Source organism: Oncorhynchus nerka, linkage group LG10, assembly GCF_034236695.1.
Source record: "Oncorhynchus nerka isolate Pitt River linkage group LG10, Oner_Uvic_2.0, whole genome shotgun sequence".
Taxonomy (NCBI): domain Eukaryota; kingdom Metazoa; phylum Chordata; class Actinopteri; order Salmoniformes; family Salmonidae; genus Oncorhynchus; species Oncorhynchus nerka.
This window is the reverse complement of record NC_088405.1, coordinates 56,057,268-56,077,400: the sequence shown is the minus strand read 5'-3', so window position 1 is coordinate 56,077,400 and position 20,133 is coordinate 56,057,268. Positions and strand designations below refer to the sequence as shown.

The following is a 20,133-nucleotide window of genomic DNA, read 5'->3' as shown; positions in this document are numbered from 1 at the left end:
CCTTAACCCGTCTTCTTACCTGTTAAATTAATTATTCTAACATGCTGCTTAAATTCTCCCAACCTGCTACAAAAAGTCACTTAGGTATTGAAGTGCATATAAAAGAGGACCAGTGACATAGCTTTTTTCTGTTTTGGCTAGAAAACTGTCATATATCATTAAGATTGACAAATTCTGATGTGAATGTGCATACTATACTGGTGCATCAAAACACATTAAAAAGTTGGCTATATTTTGTAAATCTTTTTTTTTGTCCCACTTTACCAACCATAGCTAGCTAAATTAGGACAGCGTTGAGTAGCTAAAGTGGGACAGTCTTATAGGCTTTCCCAATGGAGGAATGAGATCCAGTTTACATTAGAGACCCCATGTACTTAGGTTAGGCAAATCAAATCACATTTTATTGGTCACATGCACATGTTTAGCAGATGTTATTGCGGGTGCAGCGAAATGCTTGTGTTTCTAGCTCCAACCGTGCAGTAATATTGTTATGGTTTTCTTCCGTCGAAGGAGAGGAGGACCAAAATGCAGCGTGGTTATTTCGATACATGTTTAATAAAAGATAAACATTTAAAAAATACAAAACAATAGACCTAAACAGCCTATCTTTAAAAAATAAAAAAAATCATTTATTACCTTCAATACCATTCATTCTTTACAACTCATAATTTTCATACATAATCCAATAATGGTATTTTAATTAAACTAAACAAAAACCCCAAACAAAACCTCAGGGGAGCATCTTCCCTCCCAGTCACCCTACAAACTACCTTTCCCTATCTCCCCATCCCTAATCTATCCCCTTACAAATCTAAATGACACCCAGCCCTAAACTCCCCTTCCACCTCTCCCGAGCAGCATGCTGCCCTCACTTCCTCTCCTCCCTCTTCATCCTCCCCCTCAAATCTCCTTCCACCCTCCTCACTATTTCTTCCACCCCCCAATCTCTCCCTGTCTTCACCATGTTCTGCCTGGCTTCCCACAGCCCCCGTTTAAAGAGACTCATGAGAAGCCAGAGCAGAAACCTGTCCCTATCCGTCCCTCTCGCTCTCCCTACACCTCTCTCTAACCTGGCCCACGTCAATACAAAATCCCCCCTTACCAAACCTAACAACACCCGTGCCCTAGCCCATACTACTCCGGCAAAGGCACAGTCCCAAAAGACATGGCACACAGTCTCCTCCCTGCCACAAGAGGATCTTTGACAGGTGGGGGATTGCACCAAACTATACCAGTACATGATGGAACGTACCGGCAAGCACTTATGGAGGCTCAACCAATTCAGGTCCTTGAGCCTGTTGTCCAGACCCCGTGCCTGCACTCCCTCCCAGACCACTCCCGAGATGCCACCCTACAGGCGCCGGACTCACTGCCTTTCTGACCTCCTCGTACAGGTGCCTGTGATCTAAACCTACTCGGGAAACTTCAACCTCAGGGTGCGCAAGCAGCCACATGACCAAAGTGCCACGGCAGCTGTTCCGCCTGAGGACCCATGTTAGACCACACCATTACGCTTCTCGCCTGATACGAGAAGAACACCCGCAGGAGGTAACCGGATGGGTGTATCACTGGATGAGCAAGCTCCTTTAACAAGAAAGAAACAAAAATTGCATCCAGCTTGAGGGGGAAATGTGGTACCCCCCTACCTCCCTCCCCGATGGGACAGAGCATGCGTGCCCTGGCGACCCACTCGCACCTGCCACTCCACATGAACTGAAACACAAGCCTCACTAGAGGCCTCCTCAGACAAGCCGGCAATGGGTAGATGTACGCCAAATACAAAAGAGACGGCAACACATCCACCTTTAGGACCAGGACTTTGCCCATAAAAGACATTTACATTTACATTTACATTTAAGTCATTTAGCAGACGCTCTTATCCAGAGCGACTTACAAATTGGTGCGTTCACCTTAAGACATCCAGTGGAACAGCCACTTTACAATAGTGCATCTAAATCTTTCAAGGGGGGGGGGTGAGAAGGATTACTTTATCCTATCCTAGGTATTCCTGAAAGAGGTGGGGTTTCAGGTGTCTCCGGAAGGTGGTGATTGACTCCGCTGTCCTGGCGTCGTGAGGGAGTTTGTTCCACCATTGGGGGGCCAGAGCAGCGAACAGTTTTGACTGGGCTGCGCGGGAACTGTACTTCCTCAGTGGTAGGGAGGCGAGCAGGCCAGAGGTGGATGAACGCAGTGCCCTTGTTTGGGTGTAGGGCCTGATCAGAGCCTGGAGGTACTGAGGTGCCGTTCCCCTCACAGCTCCGTAGGCAAGCACCATGGTCTTGTAGCGGATGCGAGCTTCAACTGGAAGCCAGTGGAGAGAGCGGAGGAGCGGGGTGACGTGAGAGAACTTGGGAAGGTTGAACACCAGACGGGCTGCGGCGTTCTGGATGAGTTGTAGGGGTTTAATGGCACAGGCAGGGAGCCCAGCCAACAGCGAGTTGCAGTAATCCAGACGGGAGATGACAAGTGCCTGGATTAGGACCTGTGCTGCTTCCTGTGTGAGGCAGGGTCGTACTCTGCGGATGTTGTAGAGCATGAACCTACAAGAACGGGCCACCGCCTTGAAGACAAATACCTAGCCTTCCACATTGCTAGCTTCCTCTGTACCACTGCGATACGCATGTTCCAGTTTAGCGTCGCTGAGCCGGAGGTCTCAAAATGGACCCCGAAAATCCTCAGGGCCCCCTCACAGAGAGATAACCCCCCGGGCACATCCGTTCTACCGCGCCATCTTCTGAAAAACTTGACGGAAGACTTTGCATGGTTCAGAACCGCTCCCGACGCTCGGGTGAAATCCCCAAAGATGGCAAGGGACCTTGTCAGGCACGAGTCCTTGCACAGCAGCAAGGAAGTGTCGTCGGCGTACTGCGTCATCTTAACACGCAGCCCACCACTTCCAGGGATCAACAAGCCTTCCACCCCTGTGTCTGCCCTAATGGCAGCCCCCAGAGGCTCCATGTACAGAACGAAGAGGAGAGCCGAGAGTGGGCACCCCTGCCTGACCCCAGACGAGAGGTCAAAAACGTCACCCAAGTGACTATTTACACTAACTCGGCACCCCGCTCCGACATATAATGTACGAATCCATCCTATGAACTTCTCCCCAAATCCTAATCGACCTAACACTCTGAATAAAAAGGATCTATTCACGCGATCAAAGGCTTTCGCCTGATCTAGTGCTGCTACCATTAAAGGCAGTCCTCCATCTTCAACCCAAGCGATGGAGTCCCTGATTAACTGTAGGTTCCATTTAATAGAGCGGCCCTCTACCCCGCACGTCTGATCCTCATGGACGACGTAGGGAAGGGCTGTGCGCAACCGGTCTGCTAAAACCTTTGCAAGTAGCTTGTAATCTACACACAGCATGGTTAACGGCCGCCAGTTGCCAAGGTCTGTTACTTCCCCCTTCTTATATAAAAGTGACAGCACACCAACAGCCATTGATCCCCCCCGGGACCCCCGTCTCAATGATGGCCTTCAAGACTTCGAGGACCACTGGTCCAAGTATACCCCAAAACTTGAGATAAAACTCAGCCGGCAGCCCATCCATTCCCAGGCACCTTCCCTTTTCCCATCCTCCTAAGAGCGCTCTCAACCTCTTCTAGTGAGATCTGGGCCTCCATCACTTCTCTAATGTCCTCCGGCAACCGCCTGGACAAGTGTTCTAAAAACACATTTCCCTGCTCTACATCTATTTCCCTTTCCTTAAATAAACCTTGGAAATGATCAGTTGTCACCCTGACCATATCCTCTGGTTCTCTAACTATACTACAATTTTCTTCCCTAACGCCATGCATTACCTTCCTACTCTGTCTGGCCCTAACCGACTTAAAGAACATAGCAGAACAAGTCTCATTGTGTTCTAGAAAGCCACTATGCGCACGCTCCAGGAAAGCTCGAGCCTTCCGCTCCTGCAACTCCCTGAGCTGCGCCTTTAGGGTTGCGGATCTCTCCCAGTCAAACGACCCGCCAAGGTTGCCTGCCTCGTACTCGAGTTCAATTAACCTTTGGATACGATCCACCTCCCTCCTCTCCTCCCTTTTTTTCCTCTTGCAATACCCTAATCCTCACCTTAACTAATTCCCACCACTCTAACACCCCCTCGCACATGGACCGGAGTCATTCAAGCCTCCAAAAGAAACCAAAAAACCCGTCAACAAAAGCCTGCTCCTCCAGCACATCCCGATCTAACTTCCAGTACCCCCTACCAAAGAGGCAGACTGGCGACCCCACCTGCAGGAGGACCCCGTCGTGATCCGAAAAGAAAACAGGCAACAGCCGCCCAGACAACTTACCCAAAGACCTGGGTACAAAAATATAGTCGAGCCTCCGCGCAACCCCCCTGGAGTTGCGCCATGTAGGACCGGCCACTTTCGGAGTAGTGTGCAGGCCACCATCAACCAGACCATGGCAAGCCATTAGCCCGGTGATGGAGCCTGCACTGCTATCCCCCCCTATTCCTAAATCTGTATTAAAATCCCCCCCTATCACTAATTTCCCCTGTGACACACAGGGGCACCAGACAGTCCACCATCTCCCTCCTGTCTGCCACCACCTGTGGTCCATACACCACCACTAATCTAAATTTACAATCCCTTATCGTGACACCCACCCCTATAACCCTCCCCTGCATCACCACAAAAGAACCCTCCACTTTTACCTCCCTGTGCCCACACAAAATCCCTACCCCCGATGAGTGCACCCCCCCAATACCCCAAACCGACTCCCCCTTGTCCCACTCCCTCTTAAACCTACTAACATCCTCTCCATCCCTCAGGTGAACCTCCAAATAACTAAAAACCGCCCTCCTCTTAACAAAATCCCTTAAACCCCTTACATTTAAAATAACAAAAGTAAAATTAGACCCCATGAAAGAATAAAATAAAAACATGTAACACTCAAATACTAAACCCAGACAGAAAAACAAACAAACAGGAGACTCGCCCGATGCTCCCCTGCTCCATATCTACCGGTGATAACACCATCCGTACTCCCGACGTCTCTTCCTCCATCTCGCCAACCCAGGATGCAGGAATAGTGTTTGGCTCCGGGGTGCCCTGCACCCTGGGTCTACTTCCACACTCCTCCCCCTCCCCAGCGCTGCAGCTGGTTTGGAAAAAAATAGGGGAGGCTGAGTCCCCAAACAAAAAACTCCCCAACTCCTCCAGTACCCAGTCCTGGGTCTTGTTAGGTGTGTCCCCACCCAACAGAAGTTGAGGGCCTGGGGAAACCAGCAGCAACCCAGAGGTTTCTCCCACCCCCATCGCTCTCTTGGCCATCCCCTCTCTCTCACTGTCGGCCAATCGCACCCTCCTCTTCACTCTCTTCTTTGGTGATGGCGGCAGTGGAGAGATACCACCCTCCCCCCGCCAGCTCCTCCACCATACCCCTCATCTCTTCCACCAGGGCACTTCCCCCCCACTCCACTTGCTCTTCCACCGTCTCCTTCTCCACCACCCCTCCCTCGCTTTCTTCTCTCTCATGCTCCTCCACTCGCTTGCCTTCTTCCGCCGCTTTTCCTGGTTCTCCTACTCCCGTGCCTTCCGTTTCCATCCGTCGCTTCTTGCTCCTCCTCCTTCCTTGCGGCCTTCCCCTCTGGACCTGTACTCTGGTCATGAGGCGTGCTTCCTTCCCCTATCCCCCGCTCCTGCTCCCCCCCCAGCCGCAGACGCGTATGACCTCTGACGAGCCGGGCACCCTCGCCACAGGTGTGCTGACGAGCCACACCCGTGGCACGCCTTAGGCTTGTCACAATCCTTCGCCTCGTGCTCCCCAGATCCACAAAATCTGCATTTTCTTGTGCTGCACGAGGCGAAGATGTGGCCGTAGGCCATACAGCGCCTGCAAAATGGGGGCTGACGTGCATAAAACAACGTCCCTCTGTCAGCCCCTAGGGAGAACATAGCAGGAGGATGGAGGTAGCCACCATGTCCCTTTGGGTCCTCCCTGAGGAGGGCCTGGAAGCTTCTCCTCCCATTCCAAAACCCAAGGGAGTCTTTGAGGTGCCTTGCTGAGGAGATGTTATCCATGTATCTCCCCAGAAAGGCCCTCACCTCTTCGTCCTTAACGTATGGGTTGTAAATGTTCACAGTTACAACCCTAAAGTTGTTCCTCGCCAGGCTTGTTATTTCATAGTGGCTCATCGGCCTCTCACCTCCCACTGCTCTTGCCCTTCTCAGGATATCATCATGTTTCTCCTCTGTATTTAGTGCCACGTCGTATGGAGCATACTCCAACGAGTTGCCTTGGAAGCAAAACACGTCCTTCACCGTCAGCTTTAGAATCCCCATCAAGATTGTCCTTCCAAAAGTTTCCCGTCCTAAAGGCTCCAACTTCTTTTCCTTCCAAGCAAACCGAATCGTGTTGGCCAGCCCAATCCCAGGGACCGACTGTGTTGATGGATTTTGCACCATCTCCGCAAGGAGAATGGCGCACCCGGCTCACGTTCTCTTCTCTTCCAAAACAAGGAAAAAAGAAAACCAAAGTGACTGAGCCTATTTGGTGCAAACAAACACAGAGACAATAACAATCACCCACCAAACACTCAAAGAATATGGCTGCCTAAATATGGTTCCCAATCAGAGACAACGATAAACTCCTGCCTCTGATTGAGAACCACTTCAGGCAACCATAGACTTTTCTAGATAACCCCACTATACCACAATCCTAATACCTACAAAAAAAAACAAGACAAAACACACCACATAATAAACCCATGTCACACCCTGGCCTGACCAAAATAATAAAGAAAACACAAAATACTAAGACCAGGGCGTGACAAATATCTAACAAGTAATATCTAACAATTTCACAACAATACACACAATACAAACAAATCTAAGTAAAGGAATGTAATTAAGAATATATAAATATATGGATGAGCAGTGTCAGAGCAGCATAGACTAAGATACAGTAGAATATAATACAGTATACACAGTTGAAGTCGGAAGTTTACATACACTTAGGTTGAAGTCATTAAAACTTGTTTTTCAACCACTCCACAAATCTCTAGTTAACAAACTATAGTTTTGGAAAGTCAGTTAAGACATCTAATTTGTGCATGACACAAGTAATTTTTCCAACAACTGTTTACAGACAGATTATTTCACTTAAAGTTCACTGTATCACAATTCCAGTGGGTCAGAAGTTTACATACACTAAGTTGACTGTGCCTTTAAACAGCTTGGAAAATTCCAGAAAATTATGTCATGGCTTTAGAAGCTTCTGATAGGATAATTGACATAATTCGAGTCAGTTGGAGGTGTACCTGTGGATGTATTTCAAGGCCTACCTTCAAACTCGGTGCCTCTTTGCTTGACATCATGGAAAAATCAAAAGAAATCAGCCAAGACCTTAGTTCATCCTTGGGAGCAATTTCCAAACGCCTGAAGGTACCACGTTCATCTGTACAAATAATAGTACGCAAGTATAAACACCATGGGACCACGCAGCCGTCATACCGCTCAGGAAGGAAACCGGTTCTGTCTCCTAGAGATGAACATACATTTGTGCGAAAAGTTGCAAATCAATCCCAGAACAACAGCAAAGGACATTGTGAAGATGCTGGAGGAAACAGGTACAAAAGTATCTATATCCACAGTAAAACAAGTCCTATATCGACATAACCTGAAAGGACTCTCAGCAAGGAAGAAGACACTGCTCCAAAACCTCCATAAAAAAGCCAGACTACGGTTTGCAACTGCACATGGGGACAAAGATTGTACTTTTTGGAGAAATGTCCTCTTGTCTGATGAAACAAAAATAGCATCATCTCAAGACATCAGTCAGGAAGTTAAAGCTTGGTCCCAAATGGGTCTTCCAAAGTTATTACAACATGGCTTAAAGACAACAAAGTCAAGGTATTGGAGTGGCTATCACAAAGCCCTGACCTCGATCTTATAGAACACTTTGTGGGCAGAACTGAAAAAGCGTGTGCGAGCAAGGCGGCCTACCAACCTGACTCAGTTACACCAGCTCTGTCAGGAGGAATGGGACAAAAATCACCCAACTTATTGTGGGTAGCTTGCGGAAGGCTACATGAAATGTTTGACACAAATTAAACAATTTAAAGGAAATGCTACCAAATACTAATTGAGTGTATGTAAACTCCTGACCAACTGGGAATGTGATGAAAGAAATGAAAGCTGACAAATCCTTCTCTCTACTATTATTCTGACATTTCACATTCTTAAAATAAAGTGGTGATCCTAACTGACCTAAGACAAGGAATTGTTACTCTGATTAAATGTCAGGAATTGTGAAAACTGAGTTTAAATGTATTTGGCTGAGGTGTATGTAAATTGCCGACTTCAACTGTACAAATGAGATGAGTAATGCAAAATATGTAAACATTATTAAAGTGAATAGTGTTCAATTGATTAAAGTGGCCAGTGATTTCAAGCCTATATATATAGGCAGCAGCCTCTAATGTGCTAGTGATGGCTATTTAACAGTCTGATGGCCTTGAGATAGAAGCTGTTTTTCAGTCTCTCGGTCCCAGCTTTGACGCACCTGTACTGACCTCGCCTTCTGGGTGAGCCTGACAGGATACTCTCAATTGTGCATCTGTAAAAGTTTGTGAGGGTTTTAGGTGCCAAGAGAAATTTCATCAGCCTCCTGAGGTTGAAGAGGTGCTGTTGCGCCTTCTTCACCACACTGTCTGTGTGGGTGGACCATTTCAGATTGTCAGTGATGTGTATGCCGAGGAACTTGAAGCGTTCTACCTTCTCCACTGCTGTCACGACGATGTGGATAGGGGGGTGCTCCCTCTGCTGTTTCCTGAAGTCTTTGTGGGGCCCCAGGGCTGAGGATTAGTGAAGTTGAGGTGTTGTTCCCTACCTTTACCACCTGGGTGCAGCACGTCAGGAAGTCCAGGATCCACTTGCACAGGGCGTGGTTCAGACCCAGGGCCTCAAGCTTAATGATGAGCTTGGAGGGTACTATGGTGTTGAAAGCTGAGCTACAGTCAATGAACAGCGTTTTTACATAGGTAATCCTCTCGATGGCGATTGCATCGTCTGTGGATCTATTGGGGCGGTAAGCAAATTGAAGTGGGTCTAGGGTTTCAGGTAAGGAAGAGGTGATATGATCCTTGACTGGTCTCTCAAAGCACTTCATGATGACAGAAGTGAGTGCTACGGGGCAATAGTCATTTAGTTCCATTACCTTTGCTTTCTTGGGTACAGGAACAATGGTGGACATCTTGAATCATGTGGGGACAGTAGACTGGGATAGGGAGAGATTGAATATGTCCATAAACACACCAGCCAGCTGGTCTGTGCATGCTCTGAGGACACGGCTAGGGATGCCATCTGGGCCGGAAGCCTTGCGAGGGTTAACACACTTAAATGTCTTAAAAGCCCACAGTCATTGGTAGCGGGCCGCATCGGTGGCACTGTGTTATCCTCAAAGCGAGCTTGTCTGGAAGCAAGATGTCGGTGTCCGCGACATGGCTGGTTTTCCTTTTGTAGTCTGTGATTGTCTGTAGACCCTGCCACATACGTCTCGTGTTTGAGCCCTTAAATTGCAACTCCACTTTGTCTCTATACTGACGGTTTGCCTGTTTGATTGCCTTACGGAAAGAATAACTACACTATTTGTATTCTGCCATATTCCCAGTCATCTTGCCATGGTTAAATGCGATGATTTGCACTTTCAGTGTTGCTCGAATGCTGCCACCTATCCACGGTTTCTGATTAGGGTAGGTTTTAATAGTCACAGTGGGTATAACATCTCCTATACACTTCCTGATAAACTCAGTCACCGTATCAGTATACTCGTCAATGTTATTCTCAGAGGCTACCTGGAACATATCCCTATGTGAGAAAGCTGCTCATTGACTACAGCTCAGCATTCAACACCCTAGTGCCCACAAAGCTCATCACTGAGGTAAGGACCCTGGGACTAGACACCTCCCTCTGCAACTGGATCCTGGACTTCCTGATGGGCTGCCCCAGGTGGTAAGGGTAGGCAACAACACATCTGCCACGTTGATCCTCAACACATGGGCCTCTCAGGGGAGCGTGCTTAGTCCCATCCTGTACTCCCTGTTCACCTACGTCTGCGTGGCCATGCATGACACCATCATTAAGTTTGCTGACGACACAATGGTGGTAGGCCTGATAAAAAAAAAGAAGCATTCCAGGTGAAGCTGGTTGAGAGAATGCCAAGATTGTGCAAAGCTGTCATCAAGGCAAAGGGTGCCTACGTTGAAGAATCTCAAATATAAAATATATTTTGATTTGTTTAACACTTTTTTGGTTACTACATGATTCCATGTGTTATTTCATAGTTTTGATGTCTTCATTATTATTCTACAATGTAGAAAATAGTAAAAATAAAGAAATACCCTGGAATGAGTAGGTGTGTTCAAACGTGTACACACAAAAACACTATATATTTATATATATAGTGTGTGTGTGGACTATATGTACACTATATGTACACTATATATATAAAAGTATGTGGACACCCCTTCAAATAAGTGGATTCAGCTATATCAGCAACCCCCTTTGCTGATAGATGTATAAAATCTAGCAGTAGAACGGCCTTACTGAAGAGCTCAGTGACTTCAATGTGGCACCGTCATAGGATGCCACCTTTCCAACAAGTCACTTCGTCACATATCTGCCCTGTTAGAGCTGCCCCGGTCAACTGTAAGTGCTGTTTTTGTGAAGTGGAAACGTCTAGCAGCAACAACGGCTCAGCCGCGAAGTGGTAGGCCACAAAAGCTCACAAAATGGGACAGACGAGTGCTGAAACGCGTAGCATGTAAAAATGGTCCGTTCTCGGTTGCAACACTCACTTTGGAGTTCCAAACTGCATCTGGAAGCAACGTCAGCACAATAACTCTTCGTCGGGAGCTTCATGAAATTGGTTCCCATGGCCAAGCAGCCGCACAACGTAGAACATAGTAAAAATAAAGAAAACCTCTGGAATGAGTAGGTGTGTCCAAACTTTTGACTGGTAATGTATATACTAGGTGGTGTCAGAGGAATGCCCAAAAAATGGTCAAAGATTCCAGTCACCCAAGTCATTGACTGTTCTCTCAGCTACCGCACGGCAAGCAGTACCGGAGCGCCAAGTCTAGGTCCAAGAGTCTCCTTAACAGCTTCTACCCCCAAGCCATAATACTGCTGAATAACCAATCAAATGTCCACCCAGACCATTTACATTGACACCCCCCTTTGCTTTTACACTGCTGCTACTCCCTGTTTATTATCTATGCATAGTCCCTTTACCCCTACCTACATGTACAAATGACCTCGACTGTATATAGCCTCGTTATTGTTATTTTATTGTGTTACTTTTTATTACATTTTTTACCTTAGTTGATTTAGAAAGTCTTTTCTGAACTATTTATTGATCTGCATTGTTGGTTAAGGGCTTGTAAGTAAGCATATCACGGAAAGGTCTACACCTGTTGTATTCGGCGCATGTGAGAAATAACATTTGATTTGATTCTCTTTACCACATGCAAATGCCACCGTAGAGCCCTTAAGTGTAGCCATGCAGCCTATTTTGGCGGTTCACAATATCGGCCGTACGGATGTGTAATGCGGGTGGAGGAAGCCAGCCGTGCCCAACCAGGTGATGTCAGTGGAGGACCCGGCTGAGGAACCGTCTACGGGGCACGTTCAGTGGAATGGCATCTTTCCTTGAAACTGAGCCAGAACAACCGCTACCCTCCCTGTCATCCCTTTCTGTACTAGACATTGTAAAAAAAAAAAAACAAGGGCACCTGGGGCATGCAGGCATCCTGGCTGGCATAGCACTGTTGATGGAGCAGCAACATTTACATTTACATTTAAGTCATTTAGCAGACGCTCTTATCCAGAGCGACTTACAAATTGGTGCGTTCACCTTATGACATCCAGTGGAACAGCCACTTTACAATAGTGCATCTAAATCTTTTAGGGGGGGGTGAGAAGGATTACTTTATCCTATCCTAGGTATTCCTTAAAGAGGTGGGGTTTCAGGTGTCTCCGGAAGGTGGTGATTGACTCCGCTGTCCTGGCGTCGTGAGGGAGTTTGTTCCACCATTGGGGGGCCAGAGCAGCGAACAGTTTTGACTGGGCTGAGCGGGAACTGTACTTCCTCAGTGGTAGGGAGGCGAGCAGGCCAGAGGTGGATGAACGCAGTGCCCTTGTTTGGGTGTAGGGCCTGATCAGAGCCTGGAGGTACTGAGGTGCCGTTCCCCTCACAGCTCCGTAGGCAAGCACCATGGTCTTGTAGCGGATGCGAGCTTCAACTGGAACCCAGTGGAGAGAGCGGAGGAGCGGGGTGACGTGAGAGAACTTGGGAAGGTTGAACACCAGACGGGCTGCGGCGTTCTGGATGAGTTGTAGGGGTTTAATGGCACAGGCAGGGAGCCCAGCCAACAGCGAGTTGCAGTAATCCAGACGGGAGATGACAAGTGCCTGGATTAGGACCTGTGCCGCTTCCTGTGTGAGGCAGGGTCGTACTCTGCGGATGTTGTAGAGCATGAACCTACAGGAACGGGCCACCGCCTTGATGTTAGTTGAGAACGACAGGGTGTTGTCCAGGATCACGCCAAGGTTCTTAGCGCTCTGGGAGGAGGACACAATGGAGTTGTCAACCGTGATGGCGAGATCATGGAACGGGCAGTCCTTCCCCGGGAGGAAGAGCAGCTCCGTCTTGCCGAGGTTCAGCTTGAGGTGGTGATCCGTCATCCACACTGATATGTCTGCCAGACATGCAGAGATGCGATTCGCCACCTGGTCATCAGAAGGGGGAAAGGAGAAGATTAATTGTGTGTCGTCTGCATAGCAATGATAGGAGAGACCATGTGAGGTTATGACAGAGCCAAGTGACTTGGTGTATAGCGAGAATAGGAGAGGGCCTAGAACAGAGCCCTGGGGGACGCCAGTGGTGAGAGCGTGTGGTGAGGAGACAGATTCTCGCCACGCCACCTGGTAGGAGCGACCTGTCAGGTAGGACGCAATCCAAGCGTGGGCCGCGCCGGAGATGCCCAACTCGGAGAGGGTGGAGAGGAGGATCTGATGGTTCACAGTATCGAAGGCAGCCGATAGGTCTAGAAGGATGAGAGCAGAGGAGAGAGAGTTAGCTTTAGCAGTGCGGAGCGCCTCCGTGATACAGAGAAGAGCAGTCTCAGTTGAATGACTAGTCTTCAAACCTGACTGATTTGGATCAAGAAGGTCATTCTGAGAGAGATAGCGGGAGAGCTGGCCAAGGACGGCACGTTCAAGAGTTTTGGAGAGAAAAGAAAGAAGGGATACTGGTCTGTAGTTGTTGACATCGGAGGGATCGAGTGTAGGTTTTTTCAGAAGGGGTGCAACTCTCGCTCTCTTGAAGACGGAAGGGACGTAGCCAGCGGTCAGGGATGAGTTGATGAGCGAGGTGAGGTAAGGGAGAAGGTCTCCGGAAATGGTCTGGAGAAGAGAGGAGGGGATAGGGTCAAGCGGGCAGGTTGTTGGGCGGCCGGCCGTCACAAGACGCGAGATTTCATCTGGAGAGAGAGGGAGAAAGAGGTCAGAGCACAGGGTAGGGCAGTGTGAGCAGAACCAGCGGTGTCGTTTGACTTAGCAAACGAGGATCGGATGTCGTCGACCTTCTTTTCAAAATGGTTGACGAAGTCATCTGCAGAGAGGGAGGAGGGGGAGGGGGAGGAGGATTCAGGAGGGAGGAGAAGGTGGCAAAGAGCTTCCTAGGGTTAGAGGCAGATGCTTGGAATTTAGAGTGGTAGAAAGTGGCTTTAGCAGCAGAGACAGAAGAGGAGAATGTAGAGAGGAGGGAGTGAAAGGATGCCAGGTCCGCAGGGAGGCGAGTTTTCCTCCATTTCCGCTCGGCTGCCCGGAGCCCTGTTCTGTGAGCTCGCAATGAGTCGCCGAGCCACGGAGCGGGAGGGGAGGACCGAGCCGGCCTGGAGGATAGGGGACATAGAGAGTCAAAGGATGCAGAAAGGGAGGAGAGGAGGGTTGAGGAGGCAGAATCAGGAGATAGGTTGGAGAAGGTTTGAGCAGAGGGAAGAGATGATAGGATGGAAGAGGAGAGAGTAGCGGGGGAGAGAGAGCGAAGGTTGGGATGGCGCGATACCATCCGAGTAGGGGCAGTGTGGGAAGTGTTGGATGAGAGCGAGAGGGAAAAGGATACAAGGTAGTGGTCGGAGACTTGGAGGAGTTGCAATGAGGTTAGTGGAAGAACAGCATCTAGTAAAGATGAGGTCGAGCGTATTGCCTGCCTTGTGAGTAGGGGGAAGGTGAGAGGGTGAGGTCAAAAGAGGAGAGGAGTGGAAAGAAGGAGGCAGAGAGGAATGAGTCAAAGGTAGACGTGGGGAGGTTAAAGTCGCCCAGAACTGTGAGAGGTGAGCCGTCCTCAGGAAAGGAGCTTATCAAGGCATCAAGCTCATTGATGAACTCTCCGAGGAACCTGGAGGGCGATAAATGATAAGGATGTTAAGCTTGAAAGGGCTGGTAACTGTGACAGCATGGAATTCAAAGGAGGCGATAGGCAGATGGGTAGGGGAGAAAGAGAGAATGACCACTTGGGAGAGATGAGGATCCCGGTGCCACCACCCCGCTGACCAGAAGCTCTCGGGGTGTGCGAGAACACGTGGGCGGACGAAGAGAGAGCAGTAGGAGTAGCAGTGTTATCTGTGGTGATCCATGTTTCCGTCAGTGCCAAGAAGTCGAGGGACTGGAGGGAGGCATAGGCTGAGATGAACTCTGCCTTGTTGGCCGCAGATCGGCAGTTCCAGAGGCTACCGGAGACCTGGAACTCCACGTGGGTCGTGCGCGCTGGGACCACCAGATTAGGGTGGCCGCGGCCACGCGGTGTGGAGCGTTTGTATGGTCTGTGCAGAGAGGAGAGAACAGGGATAGACAGACACATAGTTGACAGGCTACAGAAGAGGCTACGCTAATGCAAAGGAGATTGGAATGACAAGTGGACTACACGTCTCGAATGTTCAGAAAGTTAAGCTTACGTAGCAAGAATCTTATTGACTAAAATGATTAAAATGATACAGTACTGCTGAAGTAGGCTAGCTGGCAGTGGCTGCGTTGTTGACTTTGTAGGCTAGCTGGCAGTGGCTGCGTTGTTGACACTACACTAATCAAGTCGTTCCGTTGAGTGTGATAGTTTCTACAGTGCTGCTATTCGGGGCTAGCTGGCTAGCTAGCAGTGTTGATTACGTTACGTTGCGTTAAAAGAACGACAATAGCTGGCTAGCTAACCTAGAAAATCGCTCTAGACTACACAATTATCTTTGATACAAAGACGGCTATGTAGCTAGCTATGTAGCTAGCTACGATCAAACAAATCAAACCGTTGTACTGTAATGAAATGAAATGAAAATGTGATACTACCTGTGGAGCGAAGCGGAATGCGACCGGGTTGTTGAGTGCGGAAGTTCTATTCGGTAGACGTTGGCTAGCTGTTGGCTAGCTAGCAGTGTCTCCTACGTTAAGGACGACAAATAGCTGGCTAGCTAACCTCGGTAAATTAAGATAATCACTCTAAGACTACACACTCTAAACTACACAATTATCTTGGATACGAAGACAGCAAAGACAACTATGTAGCTAGCTAACACTACACTAATCAAGTCGTTCAGTTGAGTGTAATAGTTTTACAGTGCTGCTATTCGGTAGACGGTGGACGTTTGCTAGCTGGCTAGCTGGCTAGCTGCTGGGCAGATAGCAGTGTAGACTACGCTAGGACGACGAAATACGATAATTACGCAATTATCTTTGATACAAAGACAGCTATGTAGCTAGCTAAGAAGAAATTGCTAAGATTAGACAAATCAAACCGTTGTACTATAATGAAATGTAATGAAATGTAATGAAAAGTTATACTACCTGCGGACCGAAGTGTGGATGCGACCGCTCGCTCCAACCCGGAAGTAGCAAGAGGCTATACGACAGGAAACAGTTGGCCAGCGCACCAACACCAACTGGCACATCACGAGGAGAGGGAGGTTGACGGACAGCAATTATGGAGCAGTGGTTAGGGCCAAGAGTTGCTGCTAAAAAGGGTTCTCAGATCACAGTCGCTGGATAGGGTGTCGTCTGTAAAGTATTGCTCCTCCTGTTTTCAGGGAAACCAATGGTCTAACAATATTCCACATAGATCACACACACACTAGGCTCCCAGAATAGGTTATATTACATACAAGTTTGCTCAAAGCAGCCAACTAAAGTAATGTAGTTAACTTTGTCATGGGCACAGTGGGAATTTATACCTGTGAATCTTACCCAGTCATCCCTGCCTGTACCTGACATTGTTGAAATTCAAGTGAACTCTGAATAAAGATCATTCACAAACAATATGCTCCTAGAATAGTTTTGTATTATATTAAAGTGTTGCTCAAAGCAGCCAACTAAGGTAATGTAGTCAAAATGACCCCAGTCGGTAGTATGAGGGTTAACTCATCAGAGATCAATTCTGTTGAAAATAGTTTTGCAATGAGTTAACTCTGGCTAGATAAAAAACGAAACAGTGATGGTGTTCCATTACATTGGATAAAAAGTGATAATAGGCTAGGACCAGATGGGAGATGGTAAATTCATATTGAAATCAACTGGGTCTGCATGGGTTAGCCTACGTACGACAGTCCTGCTGCTGAAATGGTTTTCTGAGTGTTTCTTTCTGTCACGGTCTCAATAATAAGCAAGTGCAATGTTCTTTGGAGCAACACAGTCTTGTAAATTATTTGGTGTGGTGATGTCGTTTTACTTATCTGCCGCGTGGAGCAGCAACCACTCGCTGCTAAAGCGGAAAACCTTTGCTGTCACGAGTGCGGTGTAAGTAATGGAGTAGCAGTCACGCTATTTTATTTCCGACCGTTCTCTTTTGTATTTATTCAGCGAAATAACACAGAACATTTGGACAAAGTTCACCACAAAACGTTTGCTTGTAGAAATAGGTTGTTGTCATTAAGATGATAGTACAAAAGTGCCAGAAAATAAGCCAACCAGAGTATGCACCAATGGGAAGGCTGTTGGTCTGAGGTTATGCTAATATTTGCCGCAAAGCATTGTCAAATAAGTAAAAGATACCGACTTTCCATGACATGTACGTAAATGTAACGATAGGGATACAAAATACACATTTGTGTAGGACTGACATGGAATTACAGTTTGAAATGTATCAGCATTGGCAAAAATGTAATATTGTAACCATGACCTAAAAAGAGTTCCCTCGCATTCTTGAGAATTGCTGCCATTGGATTAAAGTATCGTCAGTGAGGTACATCCTTACCTGTTACTTCAGTAATGAAGTATCAGAACATGATGAATGGAATTTGATGAGAAATGATTATTCTCACCTGATCTTCGGAGAACTACAACACTCCGATGATCCCGTTCTGATTAGCTGACGATGTAATAATTATTGTGAAAATAAACCTACAGTTCTGTGCGCATGCTTCCTTGTTCAAATGTATGTTGAACAAGTCTTCCGCCCACGCACACCTTCAAAATACTGCTTCCAATTGTGATACTGTATAAATCAAATACAATGTTATTGGTCACAAACACATGGTTAGCAGATGTTAATGCGAGTGTAACGAAATGCGTGTGCTTCTCGTTCCGACGGTGCAGTAATATCTAACAAGTAATCTAACAAATTCACAACAACTACCAGGAGATTTGACCTCTAATGGCAATTGGGAAATATAGTTGACAACTCAAATGGGAATATGGGAATATTCCTGTGTATGATGTATTTTCCATAATATGGTACTGGAACAGCGTTTATACATGAGACGAGGTGGCCGAGTGGTTAAGGCGATGGACTGCTAATCCATTGTGCTCTGCACGCGTGGGTTCGAATCCCATCCTCGTCGTTGAGAGAGATTTTGTCATTGATGGAGAATTTGAAATAGGAGTTTATTTCCCCGCTAAACGTTACTACAACCGTTGTATTGGTTATGTTAGGTACAGCTAGCTAGAATTCCACTCGAGTATTTAAGAAAATGTTTGATATGTTTGAAGATATTTGGAATCGGAGCTGTATAGTGAAATGTAATTTAATGTAGGCCTAATCAGAAACATACAACCTGTATACATGAGTTAAATGTTCTACATCTATTTTAGTCACCATTAAAATAGCATGCTATTAATACCTACAGTCGGAGTCAATTTCGCACATAATTCAACGTACAAAGAAACACTCCGCTCTCAGAATTTCAGGCGGTGCCGTGGCTTAGATGGTTAAAGCGCCTGTCTAGTAAACAGGAGATCCTGAGTTCGAATCTCAGCGGTGCCTTTTACCTTTATCCAGTTGATTGAGGTATAAAGGTTGTATGAAATAACTCACTAATTCATTTCACAGAAAGTGTCTGGTAGAGTACTAGGTGCTGTGCACTTCAACAATCTATATTTCTTCATTTTTTTTGCTGTCAAATACTCTATATTACCGTCACTGTTAAATATGTTATTTCATCATGTTCACTTGCATGGCTACCAAAACATATTGCTTCTTACAAACACTACGCCACCGCGATAGACGATTGGGGGCTCGTTTGAGTGGTCTACGCATCTGCAAAACCACCAATGATTGGTTGACAATATAACGTCCCACAATGCAGGCGATGGCTGCAGGATGAAGTTCAATCAAATACAGGCTTAAAGCTGCAATATGTAACTTTTTGGTCGATCTGGACAAATTCGTCTTACGTTCGATTTTGTACTCCAGCTTTAAAGAGCCGAAAATGCAATATGTTGGGTTATGGAAAATATACTTCACAGCGGTTTAAATACAAGTACAATGACTCGTTACACATAGTGCATCTTTAACTGAATGACAACGGAGACAGAATACAATAGGCCTCCTCGTCTTCGAGGAATGCTCCTCAGAGCCAGATGCTGATGACAGGTTGCCCCAATGCTGGTTAGAAGTGGTTAGGTGTGCATTTTCGCTAACCCTACTACACATTTAATAAATATTCCAGTCTATTTTCCTAACACTGTCCAGAGAACTGGATTCATTTTCTGTTTCTCACCACTGGAGAGCGCCCTTTGACCACAATCAATATGACTATATACAGTGAATTCAGAAAGTATTCAGACCCCTTAATTTATTCCACGTCACATGTTATTACATTTTAGAATAAGGCTGTAACGTATTTATTTTTTAAATCATCACACTACACACACAATAAATACCCCATAATGACAAAGCAAAAACAGTTTTTTTAAAAAGAAATATTAACAAATGTATTCAAAATAAAAAACAAATACCTTATTTAAATAAGTATTCAGACCCTTTGCTATGAGACTCGAAATTGAGCTCAGATGTATCCTGTTTCAATTGATCATCCTTGAGACGTTTCTACAACTTGATATGAGTCTCAGACCATGAGAAACAAGATTCTCTGGTCTGATAAAACCAAGATTGAACTCTTTGGCCTGAATGCCAAGCGTCAAGTCTGGAGGAAAGCAGGCACCGCTCATCACCTGGCTAATACCATTCCTCCGGAGAAGCATGATGGTGGCAGCAAAATGCTGTGGGGATGTTTTTCAGCGGCAGGGACTGGGAGACTAGTCAGGATCGAGGGAAAGATGAATGGAGCAAAGTACAGAGAGATCCTTGATGAAAACCTGCGTCAGAGCGCTCAGACTGGGGCGAAGGTTCACCTTCCAACAGGACAACGACCCTAAGCACACAGCCAAGACAATGCAAGAGTGCCTTCGGGACAAGTCTCATGTCCTTGAGTGGCCCAACCAGAGCCCGGACTTGAACCAGATCTAACATCTCTGGAGACCTGAAAATAGCTGTACAGCAACGCTCCCCATCCAACCTGACAGAGCTTGAGAGGATCTACAGAGAATGGGGGAAAACTCCTCAAATACAGGTGTAGCGTCATACCCAAGAAGACTCAAGGCTGTAATCGCTGCATCAACAAAGTACTGAGTAAAGGGTCTGAATACTTATGTAAATGTCAAATTTTAGTTGTATATTCTTTATACATTTGTTGTGAATAAAAACCTGTTTTTGCTTTGTCATTATGGGGTATTGTGTGTAGATTGATGGGGGAAAAAATTACTAAAACCATTTTAACAAAATGTGGAAAAAGTGAAGGGGTCTGAATACTTTCCAAATGCACTGTATACACTGTGTACAAAACATCAGGAACACCTGCTCTTT

The 20,133-nt window shown here is 46.8% G+C and overlaps 3 non-coding genes across 3 annotated transcripts; all 3 read left to right on the top strand.

The window, feature by feature from the left end:
- Positions 1–17,221: 17,221 nt before the first annotated feature.
- LOC115136541 (U8 small nucleolar RNA) lies at positions 17,222–17,355 on the top strand. Its single transcript, XR_003864650.1, has one exon. It is a non-coding gene; the product is annotated as a U8 small nucleolar RNA (small nucleolar RNA).
- A 393-nt stretch (positions 17,356–17,748) lies between these two features.
- Positions 17,749–17,830, top strand: trnas-gcu (transfer RNA serine (anticodon GCU)). Its single transcript has one exon. It is a non-coding gene; the product is annotated as a tRNA-Ser (tRNA).
- Positions 17,831–18,178: 348 nt separating this feature from the next.
- On the top strand, positions 18,179–18,252 carry trnat-agu (transfer RNA threonine (anticodon AGU)). The gene has a single exon. It is a non-coding gene; the product is annotated as a tRNA-Thr (tRNA).
- Positions 18,253–20,133: the final 1,881 nt, after the last annotated feature.